This window comes from Leptidea sinapis, chromosome 42 (assembly GCF_905404315.1).
Source record: "Leptidea sinapis chromosome 42, ilLepSina1.1, whole genome shotgun sequence".
In the NCBI taxonomy this organism is placed as follows: domain Eukaryota; kingdom Metazoa; phylum Arthropoda; class Insecta; order Lepidoptera; family Pieridae; genus Leptidea; species Leptidea sinapis.
In genome coordinates this window covers 8,031,320-8,045,838 of record NC_066306.1, presented here as the reverse complement: position 1 = coordinate 8,045,838, position 14,519 = coordinate 8,031,320, and positions in this window count along the sequence as shown.

The following is a 14,519-nucleotide window of genomic DNA, read 5'->3' as shown; positions in this document are numbered from 1 at the left end:
GAAAGTTTATTTTGTGTCCGAAAACGTAAGCCGTCTGGGAACTTTCAAATAAAAACGCTGTCTAAACCTTTTAAAATATAACAAAATAATGTATAGTGCAATTGTCTATCTTATATAGGACTAAAGACACGTTCGGGATAACATATGTATATCTCTCAGAGAAATCCGAAAGCATTTTGGACGTTCCTTAACTCTTTAGAGTATGCGTAGTAATTTTAGCTCACATCCAGCTGCAATGAGTAACGGAGTTAAAACCACAACTAGAGGAGTTGAAATTTGCGATCAAATCAAATAGTCTTGTCATTTAGATTCATCATCTAATAAAAAATTCTATCTAGACCTTAATGTAAATCATGCAGGCACAAAAATAAATCAGAAGGACATCGGTAAAAAGCTAAAATTTCTAGATATTGCAAAAGGTGCGGGATCGGACAATGTACCAGCGGCATTTATTAAAAATAGTTCATCTGGCTTAACTTTGCGTCTATATATTATTTTTTAAGCCTCGCTGTGTTCGGGCACTTATCCAGCTTAATGCAAATAAGCAAAAGTTGTTCCCATATATATGAGAGTATAAGAGTGAAGTCGAGAAAGGAACAAGAATGAACTTAATTATACAACTTTATTTCTTATCTTTTGGTTTTCGCAAAGGTGATTGAATATTTAGTTTGTCCAATAATTCAAATGTTTCGTGTTTTAGCATCAACATGGATTTTCGCCAGGTAGGTCTACCACAACTAATTTGGCTAGTTCCAGAAGCTATTGACTCGCAGAAGCAGGTGGATAACGATTTTAAAAAGGTATTTGATAACGTGGATTGTTCATTTTCGTTCGGATAGTGGATCGTCATACTTATTGGAAAATTATCGATAAGTGGGGTTTCAGGCTCGGTGCTGAAGTGGGTTTCATCATGGTCATTAGTGGTTTTAGCTCTTAAACTAATCTAGTGACATCAGGTATACCTCAGGGTTCGCATCTTGCCCCAATTTTATTTACTATATTAATTGTGAACGACATTGTTTCTTGTTTTGAAAACTGCACACCATATTCACATGCCGATGACTTACAAATAACGAGAACAATTCCTTCACAAAGAGATTTGATTCTTTCATAGAATGACCTAAGTAACATTACCAATTGTTTTGAATCTAATAGCATGCAACTCAACTGAAATTATATTTACAAAAAAATATTTTAGTGCGACAAGATATATACTGTATAGTAAAACTGTTAAGCAAATTGAACTCATAAGAGACTTGGGTTGCTTGATAGAAAATTGTCTTATCCTTACCACACAGAAAGTGTAATAAGCAAAGTGTCAAAATCAGGTTTTATTATGCAAAAAGTCGAAATTTTATAGAAGCCACAACAAAAAATGTCTTAACAATAACCTTGTCCGCAGTCATTTAGAGAACTGTAGCGTTGTTTAACGTCCACATTATTCTAAACACTTCTTAAGACTGAAACGTGTACAGTAAAGGTTCAGTTGGCATTTGTCATACGACTATTTACAAAATGGTGGTGTTCTATAAAAAAAGACTGATACAATTTAACATGATGAACTCTTAAACTTAGATGAGATTTTTAGGACTTAGACTTTTTATATAAATTACTAAGAAACAATTAAGTCTGCAATTACTCCGGTCGTCCCTCGCACTAGAACAGTCTTTGGCGCCACTGCGCTATCCCTCGCTTGTGTAAAGTATAAAATAAATTCCGTTCGTTAGCTGATATAAATATTGATTCCCCTAACACTATTCGTAAATTAGTTATAAGCTATCTATTCCAGTAATGAGTGTGATATATTACGTTGTCGTGTTAGGTAGTACATAATATATTTTAATTTATTTTAGTCTCTGTTATTTTATTATATATTTACTTAGCTTAGATTTGTTTTTTTTTTATATTTAGTTGTAATTAAAACACTTATTATTTGAGTCCCTAACTATCCTTAAAACTATTTTTCTCAATTGTTATTGCAGACTTTTAAATGAATTTTGTATAATTTTATTCTCTGATTTTAGTTTTTAACACACACCTTCATTTATATAGTAATTCGTCACAAACATAATGAAAGCAAGAGGATCAGACATAAGGTCATAATGCTTACTACTCGGCTAAGTCGAGTTAGTAAGTCTTTTGTGGGGCGATGTATATGCTTTTACAACAAGAGCCTTGAAAATTTACATTATAATTCAATGTATTACGTTATTCATAAAGAATTGTTAAAAAACATTTGTGTGGCAAAGGTTGCTATAACATAAATTACTTTTTTAATGATACCACAAATTGGGAATGGAGCGACCGCCCACAATCTATTGTTACCCTGTAAATATATTTTTTGATGCAAAAATAACCCACTAAGTTTTTTGCGCCCGTTCATGTCAAATTGGAATGGAGTGTAGTTTTATTTCACTTTCAATAAGTAATGTCACATGCTATTTTGATAAAAAAAAATTAAAATTTCAATTTGAATGATAAGTGAAATTAGCATGCAGTCTTTACCTTTTTTTTATGAAAATAAGGGACGAGATGAGTTAGATATTTAGCTGATTATAATTAATACGCCCTGCTCATTACAACGTAGTGCCGCTCAGGATTCCTGAAAAACCCAAAAATTCTGAGCGGCATAAGATGTTAAGTCTCATTTACCCAGTAACTTAACTAGCTACAGCGCCCTTCAGACCAACATACAACAATCTCCATTCCTAATAAATCTGTAGCAATAAATTTTCATAATTGCGAAATTGTCTGATATGTAAATATAAGTTTTTAGTTGTTTTATTATTAGATGCTATTTAATATCAATTTAGTTGTTAAATAATAATATTACAATAAAATATGAGGCACCTTCTATTCCTCACAGTTGGTGATGAAAAGTAGAGCGAAAAATATATTTTTGGCTCGGGAGACGTACTTTGAATCCCTCGCTGCGCTCAGGTATCTATCTACTCTAGAATCTTTCACTTTACTCTGGATTCAAAAAGAAGCCCTCGCCGTGAAATATTACTTTTCTTCCTTATGATACAATCTACGATGAAGTTATCTTTTTGTTAATTTCCAACTTTTATGTGTATTTGTTTAAGGTTGGGAAAAAAGTATTTAAAAATAGCATGTGACATTTGAATTTGCCACTCATCATTTAAAAATTTAATTCACAATTTTTTTAAATATAAAATAAAAATATTTCATTAAATCTCAATCTCTCAATTAATGTCAAGAAAATCTCATTTCTAAATTTTAACTAAAAAAAATATATAATTTGTAATATTGACAAAGAAAAATGAAGACTTCGATATGGAAGCATTGGTAAACGATAAGGCCAGTTTTAAGGTCGCAGTCGAATGTTTCTTGGATAAAGCACCGTGTGGTGAATTTCAGAGTTATAAAGGTATGTATATTAATTTAAGGGCTGTTAGGTTGTTACGCTTTTAGGCGTTAATTTAAGTAACTAACTTATAATAATTTACAATAAAATATTATCAGGGCTTCATGGAGAATACACTTTATCCCAAAAATTTTAATTATTCCCGAGGAAGCACTGCTATGATTTCTATGCCGAGTACACAAGTTGAAAGTTTTAATTCTCCGAAAAAAAGCTTTGAAACAAAATTATAGTAAAGTATATGAAGGGGACCATATTCTGGCTTTCGTCCGCTGCCATTCTTATTGAGTAGGCCCTAAAGTGAACTATGTCGTCGGCAGAACGAAGTTAAAAATCTATTTAAAAAAACCGCCAATAAATCAAAGTCCATTGCGTAGTTTAAAAGATCTAAGCATAGATATCGACAGACAAATAGGAAGTGAATTTGTTATTTACACTCTGTAGTAACGTAGATCCTGTAGGTGAAGTCACAACCTGAGAGTTGATCAAAACATAAATTGATTTATGAACGAAACGTAAGTCGAAGTCAGGTTGGCTCAGTGGAAGAGCGCTCGGACGGGACAAGAAGGGGTCGAGGGTTTGAGTTGCGCATTGTTCGTAAATTTTGTTTATATTCATAAATAGCTCAGGAAACACTACAAGTGTGTTTTTTCCAGCAGTTTTGGCTGATTTAGTTTCGGGTGGAGATTGAAACTTCATTTCGAGTCTTTTTAAATAATAATGGTTTTTTTATTTTTCAGATATAGCACAAGATACAATAGAAGCAGCATGTGATCAATGCAGCCCTAAACTGAAGCATTTGGCCCATACGTTTATGCAGGGTCTGGAGAAAAACAATCCCGAATATTACGGAGACTTCGTCAAGAAGTTCGACCCCACTGGCAAATACATAGACAAATACATAAAAGCTGTTGAAGATTTCTGAGGCACTGCTTATGTACAACTTCTATTGTAATAAACCATGAGGTTGTCTATAATACTTTTATTTTACCACATTACCAATAGCTTATTAAAAGTAAAATTTTACTTCAATTATAAGTAATGAGTATTGTTATCGACGGGGAGTGAGAAACACCGACCAATTAGATATCTGCAAATCCAGAGGTATTAGAGTAAGAGATATTTAAGGAGAAGGACCAATACAAACATCACAGTAGAAAAAATAAATTACGAAAATCATATCCTGAGACGGTTTTGCAGCAATATTCGTAAATGTGTACTGATACACGATACCCAGTTAAAATATAGAAAGATTATTTTGTAAAACAAACCTTGACAACTCAAAAATTGCTATTACTCCTCCACACTGACTAATTTTATGTTATATTTTCATTATCTTACATTAAAACAACTTTAAAGTGAACAAAGTTTTTGAATAGTAATTAATTTTTAAATATATAATAGTTTTAAATTCTGTACTTGTTGAAAAAAATATTGTCAGATATATCAGACAACACAGAATTTTACAAGAAGTCCATCATAATAGTAGGGGAGCCCAAACGGGGATTTTTATTCAAGCGCGGGAGAGGAGTGCTGTCGAGAGGAGATAAGCCACGAAGGTGGCAGGTTATTTCCACCAGCGCGGAGAGGAGGTGTGAACTGTGTTTAAGGCAACGCTGTCTGGTGTTCGAGGCGCGGGGAGAAGGACGATCGAGCACGGCCATCTTGTTAACAATGCTCTAAATAAATAAAACTTACTAAAACCAAACGCTTGTTGTTTACGAAAAATCCTCGTTTGGCTCGCCCGTTCACTCTTGCTTTTTTATTTTAGTGTATGTATTTTAGTTATGTAGCGTAAGTCTTCGTGGCGCTATTGGTTCCTGAGCGAAGTTAGTGAATATGGAATTGTAAATCGAGCTGAAGATCGTGTTGCTTAGAGAATTGCACTGGTGATCTCTTTCTATAGGGTCAAACGACTAGTGCAGCCGTTCAGCCATGCACTTTTTGAATTTGGAACACCTTAGTGTACTGCGCTAAAGAAATCCATACCAGATTGTTACGACGGCCTTCAATCGCGCCGCCGGGTGAATAAAAAAAAAGAAATCAAATAAAAACGCTGTCTTAAGGTATAACAAAATAATGTATAATGCAATTGTCTATCTTATATAGGACTATAGGCACGTCCGAGATAACATATGTATATCTCACAGAAAAATCTGAAAGCATTTTGGACGTTCCTTTACTCTTTAGAGTATACGTAGTAATTTTAGTTCATATCCAGCTGCAATGAGTAACGGAGTTCATACAAGGCGTATGTTTTCTAGTTATATTGCTTTGGTATATGATGATTTAAATAGTTTTTGTACTTTAGATTAATTATCTAATGAAAAATTTTATCTAGACCTTAGGGAAAATTTTGCAGGCATAAAAATAAATCATACGGACATCTGTAAAAAGCTAAAATCCTCGATATTGCAAAAGGAGCGGGAAAGGTCAATGAACCACCGGCATTCATAAAAAATTGTGCATCTTGAATAACTTTGCCTTTATATATTATTTTTAAAGCCTCGCTATGTTCGGGCACTTTTCCAACTTTATGAAAACAAGCAGAAATTGTTCCAATATATAAGAGTGAAGTCGAGAAAGCAATAAGAATGAACGCAATTATAGTACTATATTTCTTATCTTTTGGTTTTTCGCAAAGGTGTTTGAATATTTAGTTTGTCCAATAATTCAAACGTATTTCAACCGTTTCGTTTCTGAGTAACACACACTGAGTTTCACAACTAAGTTAGTTAGTTTCAGAAGCTATTAACTCGCAGAAGCTGGTGGATAGCTATTTTAAAAAGGCATTTGGTAATGTGGATTGTTCGTTATCGTTCGGATAGTGGATCCTCATAGTCATTAGAAAATTATCGATAAATGTCGGTGCTGAAAAGGCTTTCATTATTAACGTTAATGGATTTAGCTCTTAAACATTCCTAGTAACATCAGGTATACCTCAGGGATCGCATCTTGGCCCAATTTTATTTACTATATTAATTGTAAACGACATTGTTTCTCGTTATGAATACTGCACACCATATCCATATGCCGATGACTTAAAAATAACGAGAACAATTCCTTCACCAAGTCATTTGATTCTATTATAGAACGACCTAAGTAAATTTACCAATTGTTGTGAATTTATTAGCATGTAGCATCTCAACTGTAGTAAATGTGTGTATAATGAATTAACTCACAAAAATTATATTATTCCGACAAATATGAATTGTATGGTAATACTGTTAAGCAAGTTGAAGTCATAGGAGACTTGGGCTGCTTGATTGAAAATTGTCTTATCTTTACCACACAGAAATTGTAATAATCAAAGTGTCAAAATCAGGGTTTATTATGCAACAAGGTCTAAATTTTAAAAATTCAAAACAAAAAATGTTTTTACAGCAGTCATTTAGGGTACTGTAGCCTTGTTTGATGTGGCATCTGTTATATGAAGACTTACAAAACAGTGGTGTCCCATAAAAAAGACTGATACACTTTAACATGATGAACTCTTGAAATAACAAGCCTTGATACGAATAAGTTTCTCGCCTCCGGACACGCCCATACTGCTCATGCTAGAAACCATATTAGAGGAGCTTGGCAAGAAAGTTGCCACTATTTTCAATAGTGTGGAGAATGGCTGCATTAATAGCCTAAGCACATGATCGGATTTGGTGCGGCCAAACCATCATGCACGGTCTGGTAACGGACCATTTCCGATGGTTTGACACATTGTCTAGCGTACAAAATTATAACTATTACCGCCCGGACCGAACCATAGTCCGACGCCAAATCAATTAGTGGACGCGCCCACCGTACCACCATGTTCTCAGGCTGTAAGACTTGGCAACCAGGGGGTAAAGTCAGTTGAATTTTTAAGGTCTTATTCTTTACATGGTACCTTATATATATTTCATCATCATCATTATCATTAACCGGAAGATGTCCACTGCCTCTTCAGCTTCACAATCAATTGGACTATGTCGTTAATTGCGGTTCTCCTACGGATCTCCTCATTTCTGATTCGATCTCGCAAGGAAAATCCGAGCACGGGCTATGCTACACACTCAGCGATATCATCGCAGGTACCGTTGCACGCTCTAAGGTTATTGTTACTAGGTATATCATCAGTATTCGTCTAAATAAAATATTTTTTAAAGGATTACAACGCATGTAATTGTACTCTTTAATATTTTTGTTGTATTTGATACATTTGGACTTTTCTTCTTGAAATAGACATTTCTAATAGATGACAATGATAGCGATCGAGTACAAATAAAACATAGTAGAAATATAACTTTTTAACAATGGAAAATTAATAAATCTCAATCAATAACTCGAATAATTATTTTATTTTTTTATATTTATTTTTATATTTTTGTTTTATTTCCATATAAATCGAATAACAACTACAAGTTACCACCTAAAGCCGGTGCACCTATGTTATTTAATAAAATACATACATTACACGTTAAAAATATAAATATTATTCGTTTTCGCACGAGAAAGTAAAATGGAAATAAAACCTTTTTGCACACTGTTCATTGCCCAAACGACATTTGAGCCAGGTGTCATGTTGATTCGCCCGAGTTGTACGATAGAAATAAAATGTAGGTACCTACCTAATAAAAATCACAGTCATGACACGCAAAAGTGTTTCAGTTCAATAGTCCTTTATCAATAGGACATCATAATTGATAATGGAAGCCAAATAATATCGATAAACTATCGATAGTATCGATATTTTCGATACATAGCGATACTTGAACGTATAATTGAACCTAAATATTCTATGTGTTATCGATAGCCCTATAAATATTATAGATGATTTACGGGTTATAATAAATCATATATCGATAACCAAAGTATCGATAGTTCGACAACAGCAGCCAGCACGCACGACGCAACGATTGCCGCAGATTGCAGCGCGATTGCGCGGCCAGCGAATAATATAATTTGGTTATATGAACTATATAGTGAGAGATCATCATGTAATCATGATGCATCTTTCTTTCCTTGTATATGTGAAAAATTATTCAAAATTATTTAAGAAAGTATATACTATTGCTAAGTCAATGCATATTAGAGAAATAATTAAAAATGCTTCAAATAAAATATAAATGACTTGGAAAGTTATTAACTGGGAATCTGGAAGAGCGAAAGACTGCAAGTTTGAATATAATCTAATAATAAACAATACAAAAATCCACTCTGAGCAGGAAGTAGCTTCTGCTTTTGAGAATTTTTTTTCTGACATTCCAGTTTCCATCTCAAGCACCCTTGACTCCTCCACCAGTGTTGCCGAGTCACTTCTTTTGGAAAATGTTAAGGAATGTAAACAAAATTTCAAATTCAGTGTTGTTAGCCCAGCAGAAATAATTAAAACTTTCAGATCCTTAGAAATGAAAAAAAACTGCTGATATATGGGGCATATCTGTAAAAATAATAAGTTCTGTTATTGACGTCATAGCACCATATCTAGCACTAGTTTTTAATAGCTGTATTGAACATGGCGTGTTTCCTGACCTTCTGAAGTATAGTAAAATTACACCAATATTTAAATCGGGACTTACTTCTGACCCGAATAACTATCGCCCTGTTTCGGTGTTGCCGACCCTTAGTAAAATTTTTGAAAAAATTATTTTAAGCCAAATGCTTACTCACTTTAACACTTATAAGTTACTTCATATAAAACAATTTGGCTTTACTAGGGGGCGCTCGACTACGGATGCAGGTGTTGAACTCATCAGGAATATTTTTGAGACCTGGGAGGAATCACAGAATGCACTTGGTATCTTCTGTGATTTATCTAAGGCTTTTGATTGTGTTCAACATTCAAAGCTGGTCAGGAAGCTATGCCACTATGGTATAAGAGGATCTGCACTCGATCTTCTGATCTCATATTTAAATAATAGGATTCAGAGGGTCGAGGTGAATGGCAGGAGATCTCCTGGGACTCCTCTCGGTATGGGGGTACCACAAGGGTCTATTCTTGGACCCTTCCTCTTTCTAATTTATATAAATGATCTACCTAACCTTGTAGAAAAAAAACACAAGGTATTGTTTGCGGATGACACTTCACTTATATTCAAAGTGAAACGAAGCCAAGTTTTATATGACGAAGTAAACAATGCTCTATCTGACATCGTGTACTGGCTTAACGCCAATAACTTATTGTTAAATAATCATAAAACCAAATATATTAAATTCACCACGCCAAACGTCAAAAATGTAGATGCGAATATTTTATTAAATGGAGAGGTGGTAAAACCAGTGGATTCTGCTATATTTCTTGGCATTACTCTTGATTCCAAATTGCAGTGGGGCCCCCATATTGAAGGATTGGCGAATAGGCTTAGTTCTGCAGCATATGCGGTTAAGAAAATCAGACGGTTAACTGACATAGATACGGCGAGATTAGTATACTTTAGTTATTTTCATAGTATTATGTCCTATGGTATATTGTTATGGGGCAGTGCGGCCGATATTAATACTATCTTTGTGCTGCAGAAGAGGGCTATTCGCGCGATTTATAACCTAGGTCCTAAAGAATCATTAAGAGAAAAATTTAAAGAAATAAACATTTTGACTGTAGCTTCTCAATACATTTTTGATAATGTTTTGTATGTTCATAAGCACATTGAGGAATTTTCTAGAAACTGTGACATTCATAATGTTAACACGAGGAACAAACATAAACTTGTTATGCCTACTACTCGGTTGGGTCGAGTTAGTAAGTCTTTTGTTGGGCGATGTATATGCTTCTACAATATGATCCCAGAAAATGTACAAAACAAATGTGTTACGAAATTTAAAAGAATTGTTAAAAAACGTTTGTGTGGGAAAGGTTATTATAGCATAAACGATTTTCTTAATGACACCACGGACTGGGATTAAAGCGAACACCCTCAGGCTCTTTAATTATTAATGTTTATTGTACGATATTACATTGTAATCCATATTTTATATAAAAAAAAGCCCGCTGAGTTTCTTGCGCCCATTCTTCTCAGGTCTGAGGCAGTCTCTTTTGAATGGGTGGTAGATTTTGACGTTGAATAAGTGATTATAAATCCTATTTTGAATAAAAATATTTGAATTTGAATAGCGGGGGGCCGGTAGGTGCGGGGAAAACATCTCGCTCCGCACAGATACTCAAGGCCGTCGGCAGATACAGCACCCTTAAATATTAAGCCGTTTCTCGTGTGCTTGTTTTATTATTACTTTGAATTTGAATCGTATTGGGCTTGGAACGTGAACTTTTTGTATGCACTGCGCGTAACATATTACTTGAACCTATATTAAGGCACTGCCATTCTCGGCTTTCACATCAATGGCTCTAACTAATAACTCCAAGGAAAGTGATAATAATGTTACTCAACGCAAGAGACAGATTGAAACCCCTCAGAGTAGTAAATACGTTACCGTGGATAATCTGGAAAAGATGCAGGTCAAAATTAGAAACAGAAACCCTAGAAACTATGATTAAAAAAACAATAAAATAATTATTTAATGAGGTGTTAAAAGACTTTCACCGGCAAATCGCAAGCCTTCAAGAGTCAATGACGTGGTTTAATGAAAAATTTGAGGAGATAAAATTGTCTGTTAACGCTCATGATACTAAAATTGAATCACTTCAAACCGACAATAATAGTTTGAAGTCAGAGTGTTTGGAACTCAAAAAATCTTATCCGGAGATCAAACTGTGCAGACGTGTGTCTGGTATTACTTTAAAAAATTATAACAAGTCCTTACGAATCTGACTATAATTGTGATAAATTCTAAGACTAATTTACAATAATAAGAGTAAGTTTATTTGTAACATTTCATCGTTGTCGAGAAGCGAAGAACGCAACAATAACTTTACCCTTCACCCCCGCGGGTAAAGGAGATAGACCATTTTTCATCTCGCTCTGTGAGAAACCACGAGTAACGCAAGCCGCGTGAGTATTCATAATTAAATTAACTATTATAGAATTGGTATTCGTCGTGCGGTACAAGTGATGAGTATTCAACGATCACCACCCCCAAGCCGAACCGGCTCAGCCACTGATCTATCGGCGTCTGAGGAATCCAGTGATCAGAGAATGGTCCTTAGAAAACGTAAACAGCCTGAAAACCACTGTAATTGCGCAGAGCATCTTCAAGCCTTTCGTAAGGATATCACAGACATACTGGACAGGTTTGCTTCCACACAAGAAGTAACACTAAAATTCATGCGTGAGAATATTGGAGATGTGAAAAACCAACTAAATGAAATCCTCTGTGGACTGTCTGAGTACAGAGATTTCTTCTATAAACACTGAAATATCTGAACTAACAAATAAAAGCAGAATTTCAGAGATAAAAATTCAAGCGCTTGAAACCGAAATGTGTGGTCTGAAACAAAATCTAATCGTCTAAAAACCGTAGCATTAAAGTATGCTTTGAAGCCAAAAACGGCTAAATTACTACTTCAAAACAAAGAAAAATTACAATATAACATTAAAATGTTTTCTGATCGCACACCAACACAGTAAAACTACCTTAAGGATATTAAACATGAACTTTCTCAGAGAATGGCCAATGGAGAAAACGATATTACCATAAAATTTGTCAAAGGCACACCAAAAATTGTAGCCAAAATTAAAACAGTGACAAAAAACTAACTAACGATCACTATACAGATGACAATAAATTAACTACGACAACATATACATAAGTTATTGATAACTACCAGGATATACTTTTTAGCAATCAAGCCTTAATTTCTTCTACACGAACATTAGAAGTATATGCAAACCAGGCAAGTTTGATGAACTAAGGTGCATAATACAGAAAACGAGTACATCTTATTTTACTAACGGAAACGTGGATTAGAACAGAAGAACAAACACAATTCTTGTGTTTGTTCTTCTGTTCTGCAGTGCAGCTACAAAATTATACTCACTACTATAATATTAGACCGGAAATAATTGGCGGTAATGTGTCTATTTCTGTGCACGACGATCTTAAGCACGAACTAACTACAAAGTTCATTAGTGGAAATAACTACTTATGGATAAAACTTCATAAATATGCACTTGGAATAGGAGTCATTTATAAGCCTGGTAGCTCAAACTTTAGTGATATTTTAGTAGATTATGAATCACAATTGCAAGATAAAAAGAGAGCAATTGTTTTCGGTGACATGAATATTGACTTACTAACTGAAGATAGCAAAACAAAACGGTACGATTCCATCATAGGGGAATGTGGGTACAAGATTATAAACAAAAGACACGTTAAGTTTTGTACCAGGGAAACGACTACCACCAAAACAATTATTGATCATGTGTTGACTAATATTACTGACAACTTTCATATTGCTATAGTTGAGTCTTCCCTATCAGATCACAAAAATATATATGTTGAACTTAAAAGCTATAAGCCACCACCGAAAACAAGAGTTCAGTACGAAGCTATAGATTTCTCTAAATATATACAATGGTAGAATCATCCAAAGTGGAGAACGAAAACCACGATTTTACCATTCTGGATGAATATATTAAAGAAACAATTGCAAAGAACAAAATAACAAAATATAAAGTAATCAATCAGTCACATAAAGAAAGGATTTGCAAAAATATTATAAAAGAAATAAATAAATAAATCTTATCGATAATGCAATGGAACGCAAATTTAAGAATGCAAGAAACAAATTGGTTCAAACAATAAAATGCAAAAAAGCCAAATATTACCATGATGAATTCATGAAATGTAAAAATAAACGGAAAAAAGTGTGGAAGATGATTAACACTCTTTAAGGGAAGCATATCGTTAAGAATTGTGCTCCCCCAAATTTAAAATGTGATGATGGATCTCTCATAACAGAACCAAATGAAATATGTCAATTTTTTAATAGCTTTTTCTCAAATATAGGCACACAGCTAGCTAAAAATATTCCAGCAAAATTTTACAATAATGATATACTTACATTACCCAGACTGAATCCAAACTCGCAGCTTCATGAACTATCTGAATTTACAGTATACACGGTCGATGAAGTATCAAAAATTATAGACTCCTTAGATCCTAACACAAGCACAGATCTTGATTCAATAAGCACCAAAGCCCTCAAATGCATACAACATTTAATTGTTTCAGGTTTAACAAACTGCTTAAATAAATTACTTTCAGAAGGATTGTTTCCACCAAATCTAAAAATTTACAAAACTGGAACATAATCAAATCCTAGTAACTATCGACCTGTTTCAGTGCTACCAACACTCTCGAAAATTTTCGAAAAAATTTTATAAAGAAGACTTGATGCATATCTCACAAAAATAAATTTTATATACGAGAAACAATATGGGTTTCGACCCAAATCAAATACATTTAGTGCAACAATAGATTAAGTAACAGAAATTAAATCCAGAATTGATCAAAAGCAAATAGCAATAAGCGTATTTTTAGATCTAAAAAAAGCTTTCGACACAGTTTCCCACTCTCTACTATTGAAAAAGCTGAATACTATCGGTATTACCGGAACTACCCACAAAATGCTAAAGTCTTATTTAAGTGATAGATATCAGATTGACAAGCTCGGTAATTAAATATAAGTACTCCTCAACCTATTACGTGTGGGGTTCCGCAGGGATCAGAACTCGGACTCTTGCTATTTTTAATATATATAAACAACATACATGATATAGGACTATAGGGCCATTTGACCCTCTATGCTGATGACACATGTTTGTTTTATTTTGGTCATAATATAGCAGAAACTATGAAAGACGCACAAGAGGATCTTAACATACTTCAAAATTGGTTTCAATATAATCTGCTCACAATAATGAATGCTAAAAAATCTTCCTATATAATATTTAAAGCTAAAAATAAGAAACTGTCAAACCACAGTGAATTATATATTAATAGCCCGCCTTTGCAAAAATCTTATAAAGAAAAATACTTAGGTCTTGTACTTGACAGCAACCAAACATGGCGTGCTCATATAGAACGCATACAGTTGAAGCTTTCTTCGTTATTAGGGTCATTACGGAACATGTCTAGATGCATTCCAGAAAATGTTCGTCTGCTAATCTACAACTCTCTCGTAAAGCCTCATCTACTTTATCTCATTGAAGTGTGGGGCAGCGCGGCCAGAACCAACTTACAACCCCTTCAAATACTACAA